At 44.5% G+C, this 21701-nt stretch overlaps 1 protein-coding gene across 1 annotated transcript in view; it reads left to right on the top strand.

Annotated features, from left to right (window-relative positions):
• LOC125019866 (zinc fingers and homeoboxes protein 2-like) overlaps positions 1 to 21701 on the top strand; it is a 95069-nt gene continuing 73368 nt past the window's right edge. The window contains exon 1 of the mRNA XM_047604868.1: positions 1 to 479. The gene's annotated coding sequence lies outside the window, so the exon portion shown is untranslated. The remainder of the gene's footprint in view (positions 480 to 21701) is intronic.

The raw sequence follows: 21701 nt of genomic DNA, 5'->3' as shown, positions 1-21701 counted from the left end.
ACTCGTCCGCAGGTTAGAGTCTGAGGCGGGCGCGGTGCGGACAGGTGTGCGCTCGCAGACCCACGCACCGGGTTGTCTGGTGGCGCTGATGCGGGCTGCGGGGAGGAGGGAAGCGGCTGCACGGCCACGGAGCCTCCGCCACCGCAGCTCTGGATCTGGATCACCACAACTTTTCTGTGCGTCTTTCTCCCCCCTCCCCGTCACCTGGACGCAGAACATAAATCTGGCATCCTATGCAAATGTATGCTGACGTAAAAGATCATGTGGTTTTTGTCGTCGATCCCCCCTATGAGCAACGAGGAGGCTCTTTCTCTTTTTTTTCTCCCTCCTGCTCTCTACTGTTGTCTTTAGGTTAGCTATGCTACAATCTTTACTGTACCCAGCGCTAGCTATATGCGCCCCGCACCGCTCCACTCTGGATATCTGGGAATAAATCAACTTCCAGCCGGCCGCAGCCTGCAGACACACGCCGCTCACAGGTAGGACACGGCGGAAACTTCTCCTTTTTTAACTCCTGCGGAGTGGAGGGGAGGAGGGGGGACGAATTTGCACTAAAAGTGGCCGCAAAAGTGAAGTTATTAAAGCGGATCGGTTGCGGGTGGACTGGCCGCCCGGCTGCACGGCTCTCCCCGGTCTCTCCCCCGGTCTCTCCCCGGCCGGGCTGCAGAGCCGGCTCTTCCCCGGCTCTCCTGCTCCCTGGCCCGGCTGCAGCCGCTGCTATCGCCCGTCCCCCCTCTCCCCCATCCCCGCCTCAGAGTGGGAGCCCACCGCGCTCGGAGCTCAGCCCGGGACCAAACCACTTCTTTACCTGTGTGTCAGGTAACTTTGGAGCCTCCGGGACTGACCTCCTGGTGCATTTTAACTCAGAGAAGAAGTGAATGTCACCGGCTCCTTTTCTCTTGTTTTGTCTTTTTTTTTTTTTTTTTTTTTTTTTTTTTTTTTTTAATTTTAGGAGCCAACTTTTTCTCCACCCCCCCGGAGAAAGTGCACATAATAACAAAAATAATAACAAACGCATTAGCCTGTGGAGCTAGCCGTTAGCCTGCTAGCCCCCCCGTGCTAATAATAATAATGACCCGGTGGAGCTAGCCGCTTTAGCTTTAGCCGCAGCGGGGAGAAACGTGGCTGGTGTCCGCCTCTGGATGCGCCCACGTCGGGGAGAGGTGTTTGTTTGGAGCCGCCTCCGTCTCCTCCGTCTCGGTTCCCCCCCTCCCTCCCCACTCCTCTTATTCCGTGTTAGCGGCGGGCAGTCCCGGGGTGTTTGTGTGTTTTTGGTGCCGCTGTGGAGCGAGTGTCAGCCCCGGCTCCAGTGTTGTTGTTGTCCCCGGCTCTAGGTTCGGGTTCACCCGGGGCTAGGTAGCAGACAGTCGGGTTCATCTGAGGTGAAGCCGCCGTCATCCGGCTCCACGGCGGCAGGCTGGGCTCCAACACGACCGCTTCTCTCTCATTAGACCTCGTTACAACACGCACTCTTCATATTTTAATTTTAAATTTCAACATTTAACAATTTATTTGCGTTTTTCCTCTTTTTGTTTTTTTACGGGGTTTATTTCGCTGAACTTGAACGCAGCTCGTGGTTAGTTTGTTATTTACATTAAACGAGTTCATCCGCGGAGAAAAGGAGGATTAAGTTTGTTAAAAGAGGTTTATTTCTAAGATTATCATTCTGTGGCTGCTCACAGGACCGAGTTCCTGCTTCTGCCCTTTTATATTAATGTTTTTAATCATTTTAACCCTTTAATTTCATCACTTTTTATCACTGTCTCTATTGGAATCCAGGAATTTAAAACCTCCAAAAAACGGTTCAAGTTAAAAAATGTTCCCAAAATAATGTGTCAGGTTCTTGATGTTTGTTTGCTGACTACCTACATAGATCTTTAAATAAAAATAAAAGTCCCCACCCAGAATACCTGTTACACAACTAAAGGGAAATTTACAGATGTCCATAAAATCCTAAATTAGAAAGACGTGTTTAAGTGTCTTCATGTCATTTCTAAGTTCATATTCCTGTTATTTATAACATTCTGCATAAAAAGCTATTATCAGCAATAAGAACGTATGTCGTGTGTGTGTCAGTGTCTCATTAAATTACACAAAGTCATTAAATATGAAGCAAAAAAATCGTTAATCGTATATTTGGAGACGTTAAACACTGAGTTAAAGATAAATAACAGGACGGTTCATTCTCCTCATCCACACACGTGTCCATGTTTACAGCCGCTTTAATGAAATCTGTACATTTACTCTGTGGTTTATTCCACATTTTCAACCTTTTAATCGATTCTAAATGAAGCTCAGTTGATTTTCAGCGACTGAGTCGCTGCAAATGTGATTAAATATAAATGAAAAGACAAATTGAATCAGTTTGTCCTGGTGCGACTTTTGAAGGTTGTGTAGAGGAAGGAGGAAGATCTGGTTTTATTTTTTATTCCTGTTATTCAGAGGAATGATTTCCTCTTTAAACTCATTAATAGTCGAGTGTTTAATTGTTTTAATTCTCTTATCGTCGCCTGATTTACATAGAAACTCATTTTCATACTTGTTTACACGCGTTTCATACGTTCATTTGCTCTTTTCTCCAACTTTTTTCACCCTAATTGGTAAAACGCTGAACATTCCCCGGCAGAAAATAAGAATAATTCTAATCAGGTTTTGGTTTTGTGATGTTCAGAGACTCGGTGGCTGCAGATATAATGAAACAGAAATAAAGTGAAACACGTTGAATCGATGGCGCTGGTTCGTGTCCTGGTTCGACCTTTGCAGGTTGTGTAAGAGGAAGATTTATCTGCTGTGTTCATTTGCTCCATTTAAATCATTTTAATTTCCTTAATGTCGCCTGATCTACATATAAACCGGTTCATACACTTTAGAGCCGCGCGGAGGAATTTATACGTTTATGTTACATTTTAAACTTTTATTTTTTTATTCTAATCAGGAGATTTTTAGAGAGTCAGTGGCTGCAAATAAAATATCAATAAAATCTGAAATTAATAGCTGCTCCTTTCTGACTTTTGAAGGTTTTTCAGATTTATTCTTCTTATTATTATTATTCTTATGCATTTTAATCAGTTCTGCTTCATGTGCACGTTTTTAAAAGTCGTTACATCACCTGATCCACGTGAAAACACTCATTTAAACGTCTTTCCAGTGGTTTTAATCTGGATTTCCACATTTATTTTTCATTTATTTCACATTTTAAACTCTTTTCTCAAACTTTCTTCCGGCCTCCGTCCGTCTCTCTCGTCCTCCTTCTAATTCTGCTCCGGTTGATTTTCTGTCATTAAACCGTTCAGTGGCGTCTCCTCGTCCTCCTCCTCGTCCTCCTCCTCCTCCTCCTCCTCCTCCTCCTCCTCCTCCTCCTCCTCCTCCTGCTCCTGCTGAGGCTGGTGGAGGTTGTGCAGGAGGAAGATTTGTGTGGGTCTTAGATGAACAGGTGTGTAAACTGAGTCTGGGCAGGTTTCAGCCTCCACCTCATCCCTGACGCTGGGACTCGAGTGTGTCTTGGCTCCTGGAAATTCATCGGAGAGAGACTCGTGCTTGGCATCGTCCTCCTCCTCCTCCTCCTCCTCCTCCTCCTCCTCCTCTATACTGCCCGGCGACAGCGTTTAACATCCACCTCCTCCCAGCTGTTAAAGTGTGTCAGGTTTTTTTTATTCGTGTTATTATTTTTATTATCTGCCTGTCTCTCCTGTCCTGGCTCATAATCACATTTCCTTTCCCATTGACCGACTTTTTCTTTTTTTTGTCTCATATTTTGCCTCCATTGTATCTGCAGCGTGTCAGGCTTTTTAATCCTATGATATGGATGCAGGGATCAGTCAGTCATGCTGCCAGTCTCCTAGTCAGCTCTCCAGCTCCGTGGCTGCCTGCAGACACACAACAACACACACACACATCACAACAACACACACACACATCTCTGCCTTTATTTTTTATTTATTTGTGCTGGTTTCTAGGAAGTGCAGCTGTGATATTTTGGTATTTCTTCTTGCTGCCGTCTGACCCGCGTCCGTCCTCACTCTCATTTCATCAGTCACGTCGTTGTCGTCTTATTATCACAGGGCCGCGAAAAAAGTGTGTTTTTTGTTATTTGCAGCGACAGAGAAAGGAGCTCGTTCAGTGTTTAGTTGTTATGTTTTTGTGTGTGTGTGTGTGTGTGTGTGTGTGTGTGTGTGTGTGTGTGTGTGTGTGTGCGTTGCCCTCGGTGGCATTCAGTCGTGAGGGCTCGTGACAGCTACACACACTCGTACACACGCTCTTTGTTGCCGTGTCAAACTGACGGCTGAATCTTCTCCCTTTTATGTTTTTATTTCACACGCTCACATTTTTCCCGTGTGTTGCTGCTTTGCGAGCGTCCGCCGGCCTCAGCGTCGCTGCTGCTGCTGCTGCTCTTCATGAGGAAACTCAACACACACACACACACACGCTGGAAATACACAATCACACTCTCACATCACTGTTCTGGACCAAACCCACGTTCCACATCGACTGAGATACTGTTCAGAACCAGATTTAACCCCAGACGTGCATCTGGTTCCATCGTTTTTAGTTCCCTGCTTGTGAATCTCTCGTTACCGTTTCAGCGGTCGTGTTTTTTTTTTTTTTCTTCTTCGTCTACATCAGGACTCAGTTCTTATCAGAATCCGAGTCTGGAAACATCTGGATTTCATTATGAGACGTCTCAGGCCACGTTTACACGAGTCAGATTTTATGGTGAAACCAAAACTCTTCCACCTTTAGGACGAACGTCACGATGGAAACGCACGTTTTTTGGCGACTGGAACCTTTTTGAATCCTGGTCTCAGTGTGAAAAATCAACTTTATGGTCAGTTCTGACATTAAAAGTTCTTCCTCAGAGGCTACGATGCAGCAGCTAAACAGAGACATGTCAACACAGTGTGCAAACATTTAGAATATATCAAATATAAGAATATATCCTGCACATATGAAGTAGACTAACGAGAAACACAACGTAGCGCATGAGAATATGTAATATGCATAAAGTGGCTGATGCAACCCTGTGCAGGAAAGAGGTGGAGTTAATATGTTTGTGTCCATCCTGATGGATGAAGCTCAGTCTCCTCCCTGATCAAACATGGAGCCTGGACTTATTTTATCAAATATTTTCAGCTGATATCTTCAGTGTCATTTTGGCTTATTTAACCCAGGGACCAGTTTGGACCCTCTGGGAGGCCGGTTTTTGGCCCCCGGGCCTCATGTTTGACACCCCTGCTCAACCAGTGGTGAACTACAGGCCGGTGACGGGGATTCGATGATTCTAGGATATTTTTTTTTTGTCTTTATCGACCGAACAGAAGCATGAGATGGAACGAAACGACACATTCAGGAACCAGATTATTACCCACAATAACTATAATATATAGACACTGAGTTAAACAGTATAGATGTGAATAAACAAGAGAAATGAAGGAGAAAGAAATAAAAACGGTAACAGAGCAGCTCATTCTCAGCTTCACCATGATGAGATAAAAAGCTTTGATGCACCTGCTTTTACGTACGACAGCTTTTCTACATCCAGACTCTGTTTTAGATCCGTCTTTACGGAGAAATTCTCAAAACGACACCAAGAAAAAACAGAGAAAGATCGTTTTGGTTCGTAAGCCCCGCCCCCAAACCATCTGATTGGTCCAGTGGATCTTTGCAGGCGCAGAATCAGTTTCCAACAGAGAGACTCCAGATAAACTTTCCTCCACTGAAACTAGAACTAGAACCAGGTTCTTCTTCTTCCAGACTCAGTCGCTCTTTCTCAAATTTTAGCTCAAACTTTTCTTTTTATTTTCTGCGTAAACAAATGTTAATGATCAAATCTGAAAGCTACGTGTTTGGTGTCGTTGGCTGTAGCGGTGGTTTAAGGTTTTGCTCCAGTCAGACTTTGGTCGTTCTTTCACGTTGGTGTTATGAGTCTGGACTAAGATTTTCTTTCCTTTTTATTATTTCTATTACGAACTGTAATATTTAATCAGGACGTGATTAAAGCAGCAGTAACGATGTTGAAGTGTGTTTGAAGTTGATCGTCGCCAACAGATGAACTGATCATTTTGTGTCAGTTTTCCTCTTGGTTGACCTGGTGCCGTTAAAGATGGCGGCCGCCGCGTTCCTCCATGTTTGGGCTTCGAAGGAAAGAAGTTCAGCTTCATGATAACGATCTGCAGCTTTAATCCAGTCACACGTCTGTTCGCTTCATGTGGTTATTTTAAGCTGCTTTGTCAATTTACATGTGAAGAAATATTCAAAAACTGCTGAACTAGTTGGTCCTGTTCTGACGCCAGGAAACCTCCTTTAGGATGTCACAGAGCTGAACTCTGTGTGTTCCACACTGAGACTAAACCTAATTAACCAGACGTCGCATGTATGAACCCGTCGTCTGGTTCAAATAAAACCCAAGAACCCGTTCCTTCCTCTCGCTCGAACAAAGTGTCTTTTCTGGAACTAATTGTGGTCAATTAACAGGTTTTTCTGTCCAGACGATTACGTCCTCTTCCTTCCTAAAAAGCTCCAACTCCGCGGTCGGAGAATTCCCTCGTCAGTGAACGCAACACCAGCGTTAATGGTGGTTCTCCCGAACCGTTCGGCTCAGATCTGATTTCTCTTAATAAATAACCCTCTCGTTTAAGCTCGTTTAAACCACATCAGACGCGTTATCGTTCTGTTTAGTCATCGTTCATGTATTTATTATCCTGTGTTGGCCAACGCTCGGGCCGTGGACCCAGACCGTCCTCAAACCGTCCGCTCCTGACGGGGAATCGATCACATCGTTGTAGAGAAAAGGGAATAAGACCAGTCGTATTAATAGTCGTGTGGCCTGAGTTCTGCCAAGAATAACCAGGGAAACACTGAATACTTGTAATTGTTTCTAACTTTTGGCAGGAGAGCGGCAAAAAACAGTGTTTCAGTTACCGAACACTGGCACAAAAAAAGCACAAAGACCGAGTCCAAAAATATCAGCGTTAGAAAACTTGACTCAGGTCAAAGCAGAAAGTGGAGATTTCTCAATTAAGTTCAGTGAAGGAAGGAAAGAAGGAAGTTAGAGGAAAGAATGAGGAAGTTAAAGGAAAGAAGGGGAAGGAGGGAGGCAAGGAAGAGGAAAGAAAAATGTGTGAAGGAAGGAAGGAAGGAGAAATAAAGGGACGTAGATGTGACAGGAAGGAAGAAATGAAGGAAACTTTTGGCAGAAGAGCTGCAGATTCTTCAGTTAGTGAACACTGGCACAAAAAAGCACAAAGATTGAGTCCAAAAATATCAGCGTTTGAAAACTTGACTCAGGTCAAAGAGGAAAATGGAGATTTCTCAATTAAGTTCACGAACGTCTCGATGACAAGTTCCCAGAAATCTAAATAAAATCGACTGTGGTGACAGAAAGAAGAAGAAGAAGAAGCTAAACGTCCTGGTTGTGCTGACGCCAGCGGCTCCGAGCTCATTAATATTAATGCCGCCGGGAAACAGGCTTCAGCCCCGTTTATCTGTCACATCGTTATAGAAACAAAGCAAACGAGCGACGAGTCGTCCAATCACTGACCAACGTGGTGGCTCCGCCCACAGGAAGGTCACATGACCTCAGAGACGCATTTTAGTTCCAGCTTCCTGGTCTCACCTGGTCCATCTACCTGGTCTTCATTAATTAAAATGTGTCCTCAGCCAGAACTGGAGATCTGGTCTCAGTCTGAGTGTGAATCAGCTGCAGCGCCACCATGTGGTCAGTACAATACTGTATCAGCTGCTGTCTCTGATGGATCTTTACCTACAACTGGACCAGAACCAGGACCACATGGAAGGAGACTTGGAGACATGATCCACATTTAGGAACCAGATGGAAAGGAAGGAAGGAAGGAAGGAAGGAAGGAAGGAAGGAAGGGTTTTATGAATCGATATCATGTCTTTCCTAATGATTTGTCCTGATAATTAATTTGGTTAATTTGGTCGTTGTGTCGACGCATCAAACTGATCAGTTTCACTATTTAGACGGAAATAAAGAATAAATACTTGAGGTTGGTTTTTATTTGGAGGGAGAAAATGATCTAAAACATATTCATGCAGCCACCAGTCTGTGAAAGTGTCATTTTGACATAATTTACTGAGCAGCCTTAAAAAAACAGAAAATAAAAAGTCACCGAACGCGTTTGTGCTTTGTGTCGTCAATCATCGGCTGAAAGAAGGTGCCACTGATTTTAACTGGAATAAAAAAAAAAAACAGACGGCGTGTTTGTTAGCGCTGCTTATTTTATTTAGATTTCTCTTTTCTTAAATCCCCAAGAAGTCATTTTTATTCATGAAGACGGAGGAAGGAATGCTTATTTTCTCATTAAAGCCTCAGTGTGTGTGTTTCTCAATTACTCAACACATGAGTGACCAGCAGCACTGATGGGCTCATCAGACAAAAAACGCCTCAGATTAGCTTCCCTCTCTGAACTGTGATTTGCTGGAGAACCTCCTCCTCCTCCTCCTCCTCCTCCTTCACCTCCTCCTCCTCCTCATGTCTGGATCGTTAATTTGAACCTTGTTTCAAACCCTCATTTATCCAGAAGAAGCTCACTGAGCACAGTTGCCTTTTTTTTTTTTTTTTTTTCCATCTCACATCCTCATTGATATTCATATGTTTCCTCGTGTTCACACCTGGGGGCCAAAAACACATCAGGCCTGCAAACTCCTCCGGATCCACGAGGCGGGGGTGATGCCTTGCTCACGAGAACTTCAAATCCGCCCCGGCCCCGTTTTCTGTTCAACAGAAACAAAGTTGGAAATTGTCTAATTTGGGGGCGGGGCTTAATGTCTTGTGGCGTTTAAAGCTGCATCTTCTCAAAGTTTACCCAGCGACTAGGTCTGGTCCAGGTTTTATCTGATACTGATATGTGATGACATTGACACACACACACAAGGCATTGTGGGTAAATTTGCGCCTGGTCCAATTCCAAACTTTTATTGTTGAGTCCTGATCTGATGTTAAATGTGCTGGAGTTGGTCCTGGAGTCTTTCCTTGTGTTCTCCATTCCAGAAATGTTCTAGTCCTAAACTCCAACCAGCTTTTAGTCCCGATGGTTCTGGTTCGAAAATTTAATTTAACAAAATAAAAATCGATTTTATTATTTGACATCAGATCTTTTAAGGCGAGATTGATTTACCTTTTTTATTCGGTTTGTTTTATTGGGGTGTTTCAGATTTTTGGATGTTGTCTCCTGTTTTTATTAATTTAATATACTACATCCTGGACTTGAAATATAAATATATACAGAGTTCCATTTCTCCAACTTCTACTTTGTCTTCGCTTGTGTTGCCAGAACCCAAACAAAAGGGCCACTTATTTATTTATTTCACACTAGATGACAATTAATCCTCCTCCTGAGTTGGTGGGAAGTCATTTGTTACCTGATGAACAGCTGAAACCTTCCTCCTCCTCCTCGTCCTCCTCAGTCTTGGCTGGTGGTCCTGACCTGTGGGACGTCTCCGTCGTTCGGCAGCGCCATTCGTTTGATTTATTTGCAGTTTGTTGCGTCTCGGTTGCCAGGTTTGTCGGAGGCCAACTGGCACACGATATGATGTAACCCCCCAGCAGTTTTGGCCTAAATTGGTGGGAATTAGAAATGAATCCTGGATGATGATGATGATGATGATGATGATAATGATGATAATACTGGTAATATCATGGATTGGTTGGTGCGTGTCGGATTAAATTCTGTCTTTTATTTATGTGAGCACTCTCTGCTTCTGAAGTGGAAGCTTTTAATGAGACAACATTATAATTACATATCGTGACTCGACTGCTGCTGTTAGATAAAATAAGACGATGGCATGTTTGGATATAAAGTCGGAGGAATCTGTAAAACTTTATCCAACCACCGGCTGCAGCTCAGTTTTTGTTTGTGAAATGTAGTTCTAGCCTGAGTCGGGGGGGATCCCACAATGCATTGCAACCACATTGCTAAATAACAGGAGAACCGGGACGGTATAAAAGAAGAAGATAAATCGAGATCATCATCTACTTCTTCTTCTGTTCTGTTTCCATTGGATTTAATGCTCCACGTCACCAGAAAACCTAAACTCCTACAGTGATGTTTAACATCTGATCCCATCACCTGCCTCTGTCTCCATGGAAACGGCTGGTCCCTGATCACAGCCATGGATCAGGCTGGAGACGGATTGATCATTGACGCATCCCGTCATGTTGCTGTGAGGTTTGCTCTCAGGCCGCTGAGTGTTGACGGGATAAAACCGTTCTGTTTGTTGACTCGCGTAAGTGCCGACATGATTGCTTCTTTCCACAAACACAGAAAAGCTTCAAAAAATGTTCTCCCAAATATTTTTTGAAATTGCTCGATTGCTGTAAGGACGCGGTGTTTTTCGGGAACACTCGGTCGGACAGTAAGAAGAAAAACATCTCTGCTCCATAAACCATCCATCCTGGGTTGTGTTTATCGGTCTTATTGATGGAGGTCGCTGGTTCAGCTTCAGAACAGACATCACTCAGCCCGGCTGCTGCCGCCGAGGCCGGAGTCGCTCCAGCCTGAACGTGATACTCCCCGACGGAGGCTCCTTCGTCTCAAATGATTCAGACGCAGCCGGTGAAGACGGTCCTCTGCTCACCAAACTCTCCCGTCCACACTTTTAGAGGGAGCGTCTTTGTGACGACTGGAATCAGGATGAAAACTGACGCTGTGATCAGTCACATGACGTCCTGAGTAGGTCTGGTTCAGGTTCTACCTGATACCGGTTCTCTGAGATACCGGTGCTTCAACAGTGGAAAACATCCAAACTGTGTCCACAAACGGAGCCTTTTAAATCTAAAGACGTTTTGTGATGTGCAAGTTAAACAGAATATTAATTTAAATAATATAAATACGACTAAGACTAAGAAATAATGAACCAACATGAACTAAATAATAAAACCAGTGTCGTGGGTCCGTCAGGCACCAGTGACACCACACGTTCCATCCATGCAGGTGAAGAACAGCATCGTCTTCACAGCAACAGAGCTAAGGAGGCTAAGCTAATTAAACATTAGCTAGCACTCATATCTGAGTTACTACCATTAGACTCAGCACCGGCGCCATTAAAAGAATCTGAGCTACAGAATTCCTGACCAGGAATCAACAAATGTCTGCGCTCAGAAAAGAAACTGCTTCAGAAACACGTCCGGTTATCGTCTCCAAATAATTCTCTGAAGACGTCACCATGTGTCCCAGAGTCTTAGAAGCAACATTCCTGATGCTCATGAACGCGTCTGTGTTGGCGTTTAGTGACAGAAGGTCGGGATTGGCCATTCAAAGCATTAGTGAGGGAGCTGCTTCTTTATGTCAGCGCTGGTGTCAGAGAGAAGTCGAGTAAACTTCATGTGAACCAGAAACTGACAGAGCTTCACTCAGTTTGACTCATCGTGACAGGAACTCCCAAATACCAGGGTCGAAAACCTGAACCTGGATGCCCCCTTTTTATTTTGATTTAGTTTTAATGTAATGTATTGAACATAGTCAGTGAGGAGTCAGAGATGATGGGTTCAGGGTTCATGGTACAGTCACCACCTGGGATCAGTGGAAGAAACTTTTAGCTTCCACCCACATTCTTTGTTGCTCTAGTTTTTTATCTGTATCAGTTGAATATACTCATAGATGAAGAGTCCTTTGGATGGATGTTTAAGGTCCATCTGTCATCAACATCAACATCGGTGCCATGTATAAAAAAAAGACGTTAGAATATTTTACCAGCCATGGTCTCTAATGTATAACCTTCTACCGCTGTTTCAGAACCAAGAACAGTGCTGTGTGTTGTGTGTCCTGATGTTAGTTATTTTACAGCTTGTACATGTGATGAGGCTCAGTGTGACTGAGCTCCTTTATACATGATCACATCAATAATTTACCACATGATGTGACAGAATCACACATTCAGTCATGTCACAAGTTGATTCTGGTTCAGATTAGTTTCTATTTCCGTCTGGTTCTCAACTCCAGGTCCAGAATCTTTTAAAGTCTCGTCACTGACTCAGGTTCATTTCTACCAGTGGATGGATGAGGTCAGGTTTTTACTGGGACCCAGAACCAAAAGACTGAGGTCACATGGGTCCAGACCACCTCCACATGTGGACTGAGACCAGATCAGTGTTCACACCTGGACTCTGGAGACCAGCTCAGATCAGGGCAGGTGAATGTGAGGTCTGAACGGGGCTGTAGATGTTTCTCTTGCACTGATCCAGGCGTTGGTTTAAATGTTGACTAGTGTTCGTGGCTCCTCCCCTGATGATGACCTCTGACGTCCGTCCTCAGAACAAATGAGGAGCTCAAACATGCAGATCGTTTCTTTTTGATTCTTGCTTCACTTCTTCCTTGATTCCTTGACCCAAACCGGTTCCACCTCCAGTGCATCTTTAGCTCTTCGCTGGGTTTCTCTGACATTCACTTCTGAATCCACGCGTCAATCTCAAATTGTCAAACATGAAGCGATTGCTACATGACCTGGAGTCTTTTGTCTGGATGTGTTGAAGCCACTGGGGCTGAGCAGCTTTTATTCTTTCCTGTTGCCGCCCTGCAGAGCTGCGCTGTATGCAGGTCAGTGTTCTGCAGGTATTTGTCATAGTGACCTCTTTCTTCTCCGCTGGTAGAGCCGTGAAGAGACAGACTCCGGATCTGTGCCGAGAGTCGAGCTCCCGCTGGTCTGCTACCTAACATCCACGTTAATATTTCACACTGAGCTTGTGCGACTCTAAAAGATAAAGAGCCATTACAGCTTCACTTCATTCCAGAGCAGCACACTCTCATCAGTCAAAGGACCTGAATGCTCTTCAAAATAAGAGCAAACTGGAGTGTTGTTGCCTTGAAATCCCTTATTAGTCAGGTGGTAAAACCCTTTTTAGTTGGTCTTAAACGTTTCTAGCTGGTGCTCCTGTTCTTACATTCATAACCTACACAGTGGAGAAGGATCAGGAACATTTCAGCTGCATGTCTTTGTTATTTTTGCAGCGTTCCTGCTTCATTAGACGCCGTATATACAATGGAAAGCTTGCAGTAGAGATGGGACGGGAAGCAAAATGTAAACTTGGAAAGAAAACTAGTCCAGCACAAACACAGTGGTGTTTTTTACCTTTACTGTCTTTTGTTCCCGTCCCGACTGTGGTATGTTCTGTAGTCAGACAGTACACAGAGACACAGGGAGGTATAAACTTGGGCAAAGAGCAGCCAAACTCAGGCTCGTTAGTTTCCCTCTTTACTTTCTCATGTGGCTGAAAATTCCTCGTTTTGGTGAAGTGTAGACATGGCGTAAACCGCGGCGGACTATTTTTGGGCTTGCACAGTACCGGGCTTGCGCCATCCTGCCATTTTTCTGGCTGACTCATCGCCACGGCAGGAAACGAACTTCTGTCTTTCTTCACCAGTCACAGCAGCAGATGGTTTTCCAAATTCATCAGCCACTCCTCTTGCTGTTTTACTTGACACATTTAATAGAAGCACCAAAGAAATCAACCAGATGTAATCAAACTGAGCCAGTCCAGCTGGTAGTAACAACACTTCCTGCTCAACAGGAGTTTGATCTGGCAACAAAACACCAATTATCCGGCACACCTTCAGTTTCACTTGAATTTTGCTCTCTGGTTGTGCCTGCCGGTAAATGTCTGTGTGGTAAGATTGAAACAAAGCCAACCCTGCATGCCATCTAATGATCATCAAAGGTGGCTCCTTTTTGTCATCAAAAGCAATAAAACCTGATTTTACAGACGTCTATAAGAAAACGATTAAAATCTCACTTAATTTATGAACAAATTCATGATGACAGCCACGTGGCACGATGGTTTCCCACTAACCACTGTGTGACGCCGTGCTGGCTACACTTTAATCAGTCTATGTTGGTGTGTTACCAAACTTTTAATATTGAGTCCTGATCTGATCTTTATTGTCCTGACATTCTCTCCTGTAGAAAGTCTAAAGTCTGTCCTTGTCCTCTCGTAGAGTCGACTGGATTCAGTCCAATAAGGTCATGTTGTGTGGAGAGGGAAGCTTGTACCTTGTGTTGTTGTAAACTTACTAAAACTGAAGCTACTCGCAGCTGTAGCTGAGACGCTGAATATCTGGACTGTTCCTAGGAGTTTAGTCTTGATAGGTGGTTGGTGGTCAAAGCCTGGTGGTAGCCATTATTTATCATGTAGGAGACTTGAGCAGATGCTAATGGTGATGCTAATGGCTAACATGTCAGTGCTGCTTCCCAGTAGTTTGTTTTCTGCACATAAAGACCTCTTAAACTAAACCAGGGAGATTTCCAGTTACCTTCCGCTCTAAGTGGGTGTTAGCAACCTTTAGCAGTGGTTAGCATCGTAACCAGTATGAATGGTGATGACATGAATCCAGATTATCCTGTAGAAGTTACTCAGTCACAGCTAATTAATGGCAGAATATAATAAAAACCGTCTACTGTCACTAGTATCATTTGGTAAAACTTCAGGTATAAGTGTGAGTTTCTCATGTTTGGTTTTCATTGACAGATTCACGTCGTCATTATGTTTGAATTTTAAATTCCACGTTTTTGGGTTTGGGGCTGGAGGTCGGATAAAACTTTTAACAATTAACCGATGAAGTGATCAGGACATTTGGCTCTTGATGTTCTTGCCACCGGCCACTAAACAGAATTCAGTAGATGTTAAGAATCTGTTAAATTCAGAGCCCACAGCAGCTTCCTTGAATTTCTTATGCCGAGCGACTAAACTGCCGAGACGGTCGAAGGTCTGACCGAGGCTTCGTGAATCTGTGACCAGCCTGTTAAACCTGACTCTCCTTCATCAGTACCCCTCAGTCTTCCTCCCGTCTCCTCCTCAAATCTGAAATGACCTTCCCACTCCAGTCAGAAAGAGACAGTCACTCTCCTCCTCCAAGTGTCCGACGTTGAAAACTCATCTGTTGGAGAAGTACCTCGCGTCCTCGTCTTGTTCCTTCTCAATCATCTCTTCCTCGGTTTCCTCCTCTTCTGCTTCGGCCCGGAGTAAAAAATAAAACCTTTCCTTTCCTCAGCTGCTCTTTCTTATCTTCTCTGGCATTTTTCTCTCTCTGACAAAACTATTCTATAATATTGATTTTGACGGTTGAGCTCCACGAGGAGCTGGTCTGGACTGGGGCCGACATGCAGGGCGTTGGATGTGCATCTTTTCTTTCTGCTTGGGTCAAGGTTTTATTGAGGACGGAATATTTTATTAAAAAAAAAAAAAAAAAAAAACCCTCACCCTTCTTTAGTTTCATGTGGTTTCTGCGCTCTGATTGGCCGGCTGTTAAAGAGGCGGCTTATTTTAGGGCTGCAGAGAATCTTCTTTAAGTCCGTCTCCATTTGAAGGATCTGGAACTACTTAATAAAATCTCTGGAAACTCCATGAATCTAAAATCTGACGCCCGAGAAGAACTGGACAGAAGGGGGAATTCTGGGACATCTATGTGGTCACGAACCAGTCTTCTGATTGGACGATGGTTCCACCAATCAGCCGGTTTGATGCTGAGGTTTGACCGACTGACTGACGTCCCCATCCAGTTTTCCCAGCCCTGATCTGATCTGATGTTAAATGTCCCAGACTTGGTCTCTTGTCCTCGTCTTCTCCTGGACTCGACTGGATTCAAGTCTCCACGTTCAGTCATTTTAAACGCGGCTGGATCGTCCATGTTCTTCACAGATAAATAATTCCAGTTCCAGTGACGTGTTCCTGCAGCTGGAATATCATCTTTTCTTTTTAAGTTTATAAACTTAAGAGTTAGATTTGGATGTGTTGCTGTGTGCAGTGTTGTGTGTCTTCCTCTCTTTTACATTAATTCCTGCTCGGCTGCTTCTTCCTGAGGTTTTCAAACATGCATGTTCGTGCCACTGCCCCCCCCCCCTCCACCTCCACTCCACTCCTCTTCCCTAGTTTCCCACAGTTCCCTGCATCACCTATTGAACCCAGCCAGCAGCCCAGGAATGGAGCAAGGGGAACGGCAGGAATGTGGCTCCCAGCTCCAGCCAAAAACACAAAACAAGGAAGGCAGAACCCGGGGGGGGCCCCGCCTTCTTGGAGCCAGAGACGTCTTTTTAATTGGCCGCCTGCTGTAGGCTGACCACTTATCCTGCGTCCTGATTGGCTGCTCGTCCGTCCTCACTCCCTGCTGCTGTCCGGCCTATCGCAGTCTCTCCTGCTGTTATAATGTGTGTGTGTGATCACGCTGATCCTCACCGACAGCACCGTCTTGAATCTTGCCTGATTTGAACAACAGTGTTGAGGGATAATTATTGTGTTGCTCGGGACGTTGCTCCGTATTAGCGCTGGGTAACTTCCGTGGAGCCGTGTTAAAGCTGTCAAACACACATTCGTGGCATCATAAGAGAAAGAAGTGATGTTTAAATGTAGGAGGCTGCAGCGAGCTCTTCTTTTCTCGGCGCAGCATCGAAACCAGGCCGAACGTGCGGCTATAGGCCAAGTTTCTGCTGGGTTATTATTAGACTGCACTTCATCCTACAGCGGAGAACGATAAAGATAAGTCAGGCCAGTCGCTGTGTCATCTGGGACGCTGGCAGGTTTTTAATGTCACAATGCAGAGGCTCTGTACAACGAGGAGGAGACGCAACAACAACACCATGAGAGGAGGTCAGAGGTCGGACAGAAGACGGCGTCTCTGCATCGCCTCTTATCTGCGTCGGCTCGTCGGCCTTTTACGAGTCACTTGTGTTTCCACATTAACAAAGTAAAATTAAAAACGGATTTTCATGACATGTTTCTTGGCAACAGAATCCCTAAAGAATAATGGAGGACGCAGGAATCTCAGCTATGTTGAAATGATGCATCCATGGGTTTTTATTTTAGGATCATCTCTAAAATAACAGCGTGTTTTAATGAACCTGATCAATGATCTGGTGTCTCTGTGGAGACCAAACATCTGACACAAGCTTGTTTTATTTACTGGCTCCAGTTCACTCAGTGTGATGCCTCCGCTGCCGCCATCTTGGCTACCTCCACCTAGCTCGCAGCTGTTTTAAAAAGAGGTGGAGCTGAGGCTAAAGACGGCTAGCCCGCGGTGAGGTCACCCACCTGTCTCTGGAGGAAGCCACGCCCCCTAAACCCTACAGAACTTTAACTTAATCAGATTTTAACAGCCTCTAGTGGATATTAGAGGAACTGCAGTTTTTGTCCATTTTTTTTTTCAACTCCATTAGCCATTTAGCATTAGCTTAGCATTGCTGTTGGTTATACTCTGGATGCACTGAGCAGTTTGAGATGCTAGATGCTAGCGGCTGCACTGAATCATACATTATTTGCTACGACGCTAACGTTAGCCTGCGTTCTAAATCTTAAAGCCAAAGGCGTCAGTATTTGTCTTGTGGTGATATTAAAAACACCCAAACCTGAACGACTCCTTCTTGTTGCAGCCTGTTGGAGAATTTCCATATTAACCTGGATGTAAAAGTGACGCCTCCTCCCTTCCTCCTCCCTCCTCCCTCCTCCCTCCTCCCTCCCTTCCTTCCTTCTCTTCTTTCTGCCACCTCCTTTTATTGCCTCCCCAATAATTCAGCAGACTTCCCGTCAGATCCGTCCAGATGGATCTTCATATAAAAAGAGTTCACACTGACGGAGCCCGACAGTGTTGCCGCTGATGGTTTTGTGTGTTTTAGCTAATTAATGTCTCAAGATTAATGTGTTGATGATTAAATGGTGTGAAAACATTACACATTCTGTATTTAAACAGCCACACTCTTTGCCTTCTCCGGGTGCCAAGAGGAGCATCATTAATGTTATTTATTTTACTAATGTCAGCTGTTTAAATGTGGGGGAAACAAACTGTGGAGATGGTGAGAAGTGGCTGGACTTGGAAGCAGACTGCAGGCTCGGGTTACTCTGCAGTCTGGAGGCTTCTTCGTTCTGGAGAGGGGAGAGGTATTTGGTTGGAGCCTGGCTCCTCCACTCATCTGCATCTTATTTGAATTTCCTGCTTGCATAATTCCTTGGTTAATGGGGAACTGCTCGGCACTGCCACAGCTGTTTTGCCTTTCCTGCCTGGCAAGAGCTGCGCTCACACAGCGAGGGGAGGGGGGAGGGAGGGAGGGAGGGGAGGGGAGGGGAGGGAGGGAGGAAAAAAAATGTTTAAAAAGAAAAAATCTGCAAGTCATGTGGTGCAGAAATACAGTACAAACAACGTGTGATCCCCGAGGACGGAGGAGGAGGGATGGAGTCAAACACCCACCCATTCCCTGCTTCGCCCCCCTCCTCCATGTACACTCCAGCAGCACCACACCCCCTTCTCCAGAGCCGCACTGAGCATGTGCAGCGCTGGTGATGAGCCTCCCCCTCCTCCCCCTCCTCCCCTCCTCCCTCCCCCTCCTCCTCACCCAGGCCTGAGCTCTGCTGGTTCTGTAATTGGTTAGTAACAGGCCTGGGCAGCGGCTCCACATTGCACCAGTCGGACTTCAACCAGCCGCATTAGTGTGTTTATGCATTCACGGCCCTATTAGAGGCGGTTTGTCCGCTCATTAGCGGACCGGCGCTGGACTTTGAACCCGGCCACGGCCGCTTTAATCGCTGAAAGAACGGGAGAACGAGCAGGAATCTGTGGCGGTGACGTTGGCGCCGTGAACGCAGTTGGTCCTGAGCTCCTGATCCCGTGTTTAAAAAGTCTGAAGGTGGCTTAAAAGCTCCCGGTGTATTAGCGTTGTATGAGAACACTTACCAGATTATTCGCTTGTTGTCTCTGTGTTTGCAGAGGTTTAGTTTCTGCATCCTGTCTGTCAGTCTGTCTTTAGCTGCCACTCCGAGGTAATTTAGCTCGTTACTCATCTCCACAAAAACTGAACCGCAGCAAAAATAAAAAAGTCAAACAGGTTTTAACTGATGACTGAACAAAGCTGGACTTTCTACGATTTACATCATGTTTTTCTTATTCTCCAGCCGCTCACTGACCATGCGTGATGCATTGTGGGTAGTGTAGGCCGTCGGTTTTCAGCACGCAGCCTCCAGGGCTCAGAGATTAAACCCATAACGAGAACATACCAAACAACCACATACTATAAAACCATCCTGTAGCGTTCCTCTTATATACCACACTGCTAATGCTACGTGCTCTCACTGCTGACTCAACTGGACTAGTTGGTGATAAACTGTGGAATGATGAGAAAGTTGAATCTAAATCCAATTTAATTTAATAAAACTTAAGTCACCTGCATGAAAACAAGATTAACTTTTCACCCATCCATCCACCCCGACCTCCAGAAGCTCACGTTCACTAGATGACGGGCATCGTTATTGGTCCGTAACGAGAGAACTTCTAGAAAGAGTGTTGCATTATGGGATGTTTGTAGGGTTCTGGAACCAATGATAACATTAGTTTGGTGACAATCTGTTTTACAAATGTGTAAAATTTACTGAAATATAAATAAATATATAACTATAGCATTAATGTTGGTGGCCAACACGCAGTTCCTCTAACGTCCACTAGAGGCTGCGACTGTGAGTCAATCCCCGTTAAATAAACATGTTTAATTTCTGGCCTCTGGAAATAATTTCTCCATTATAACAAAGTTTTTCTACAACTCCCTTCATTAGCTCTGCAGAATTAAGGGGCGTGGCCTCTTTGATTGACAAGTGGGGGTCCTCACAGATTGCTAGCGGTCTTTAGCCTCAGCTCCACCTCTTTGACAATTGCTGAATTCGCTTCAACGGTAGTCGGGACTAGAGATGAGATGAGACAGGGATGAATGACATCATCTTGACGCTACCAAGCTAGGCTAAGTGCTAGTCTGTGTAGCTAGCTGCTGGCTAATGCAGTAACGTGTTCCATTGCTCCAGTTTGGCAGCTAGTGGTTCTTGCGTTTCCGTTTTTAAATGAACCCAAAAGAATAAAAGATTATGCTGCTGCCTCTAGTGGACGTTGGAGGAACAACAGTTTTTCATATCGGCTTCATTTTTCAGACCTATTGACCTCCATGTTTAAATGTCCACATGTTTTGGTCTCTAGAGCGGATTTATTCTTTATTTTTTTATAAAACTCACCTGTTGTAAATCATATCTGCCGAGATGGAGGCGGCCAGAGACGCCGCACTGAGCTTCAAAACCTCCTGGGAACATACGACGGGTTCATCGATCTTTATCTACAGCCAGAACTTCTTTAAGTTTAAAACTTCCCTAAAAATATCCACGTTTTATTTTCATTTCTATCCAGATATCTCATTAATCCAGAGGTTGTTTCTGTCCGTTCATGGATTCATGCTAACAGCTAATTTAAAGCGTAAACAGGTGCAGGTTTTTCTTGTCATGTCAGTTTTTAAAAGCCGACATTTATGTGTTAATTTCTGTCTCGTATCAAACTGTGATGTTTTATTCAGATGTTGCGGCTCCGCGTTGTGTTACAGAACGAAATCTTATTAGATGTTTTTACTGTGTGTGTGTAAACCTGATGTTTCCAGATCCGTCACAGCTGTCGTGTGTTTTTATTACTTTCTCAGCAGGTGGGGGCGATACCCCCCCCCCCCCCAGTCTTTATTCAGTCATCGCCTCTTTGTCCCGTCCTGTTATTAGCTCGGTCATCCTGACATATTGAGTCTTCAGAAACATGAGATTTGTGCTTTCCTTCACCAATAACTGGGGGAGGAATTCTCCGCCGTCCAGATCTGTAATGAAATCTGTGGCGTCTTTGTTATGGTCATTGTTCTGATCTGTAGTCGCAGAGACGAGCTCCGTCTGTCACACTGGACTCAGACAAGTCCATCATTTCCCAGAAACACCAAACAAATGAGGCTTCTCCTCTTAGTATTTCTTTTTCATTTAATCATTAAAAAAAATTAATCTGCCAATGATTCGATAATCAGCAAACATGTGAGGATCAGCTTCAGATTTATGCTCCATAAATAAGAGGCAATAATGATATTTGATCTGACTATTAATGAATAATGACGGTTAAGTTAAGCCCTGGTTTGTTAGCCCGTCTTTTATTTTTGTCCCAACCTGAATTTAATCAACGAGTCAATTAAAGACGGGGTTTATATTTTTAACAGAGGAGGAGATTTGGAGGTAGTGAGGTTAGTGATGAATCAAAGAAAAAGAAAATCTGGCAACTTTTAAGCCTCTTTTAGCTGCTACTTCAGGGTTTTGCATGATTTCAGTCTCCAGATGTTCATGACCTGCAGAAACTGATCCACAGTTTCTGTTTTTTTTAGTGGAGGTCTGGTGACATGAGTCGATACTGAAATATCGATACTTTGGCTCTAAAATCGATTCTCAAATCAAAATATGGAAACTTTGGATACTTCAGTCATTGGAGGTGATGTAGGAACAGAGTGGAAACTCAACTATTGAGGTTAAACCACACAGAGTACGAGGCGTTTATGAAGAGGAGAGAATTAAGATGAAAGGTTTCATTTTATAGTCGTTCTGAAATAATTAAAATTCATTTTAATTGTTTTTCTGTCGTTGTATGATCTCGGCTGTATAGTAAATGAGGCCACTACCTCAATGTACTGATGTCTTGTGTTCTTTATGATTTAGATTTACAAGACACGTTAGGGTGGATTTACACAAAGTATCGGTATCGGATCAGTATCGCTGACTATCACTCAGTATCGTATCAGAAAGGGAATCTGTGGTATCGAACTGTAGAGGACAGATGTTCTGGTTTCTCTCTGTTGGGAACTGATTCTGCTCCTGCAAAGATCCACTGGACCAATCAGATGGTTTGGGGGCGGGGCTTAGTGTGGTGATGGACAGAAGG

Source organism: Mugil cephalus, chromosome 14 (genome assembly GCF_022458985.1).
Source record: "Mugil cephalus isolate CIBA_MC_2020 chromosome 14, CIBA_Mcephalus_1.1, whole genome shotgun sequence".
NCBI classification, from domain to species: Eukaryota; Metazoa; Chordata; class Actinopteri; order Mugiliformes; family Mugilidae; genus Mugil; species Mugil cephalus.
This window is presented reverse-complemented; position numbering and strand designations above follow the sequence as displayed.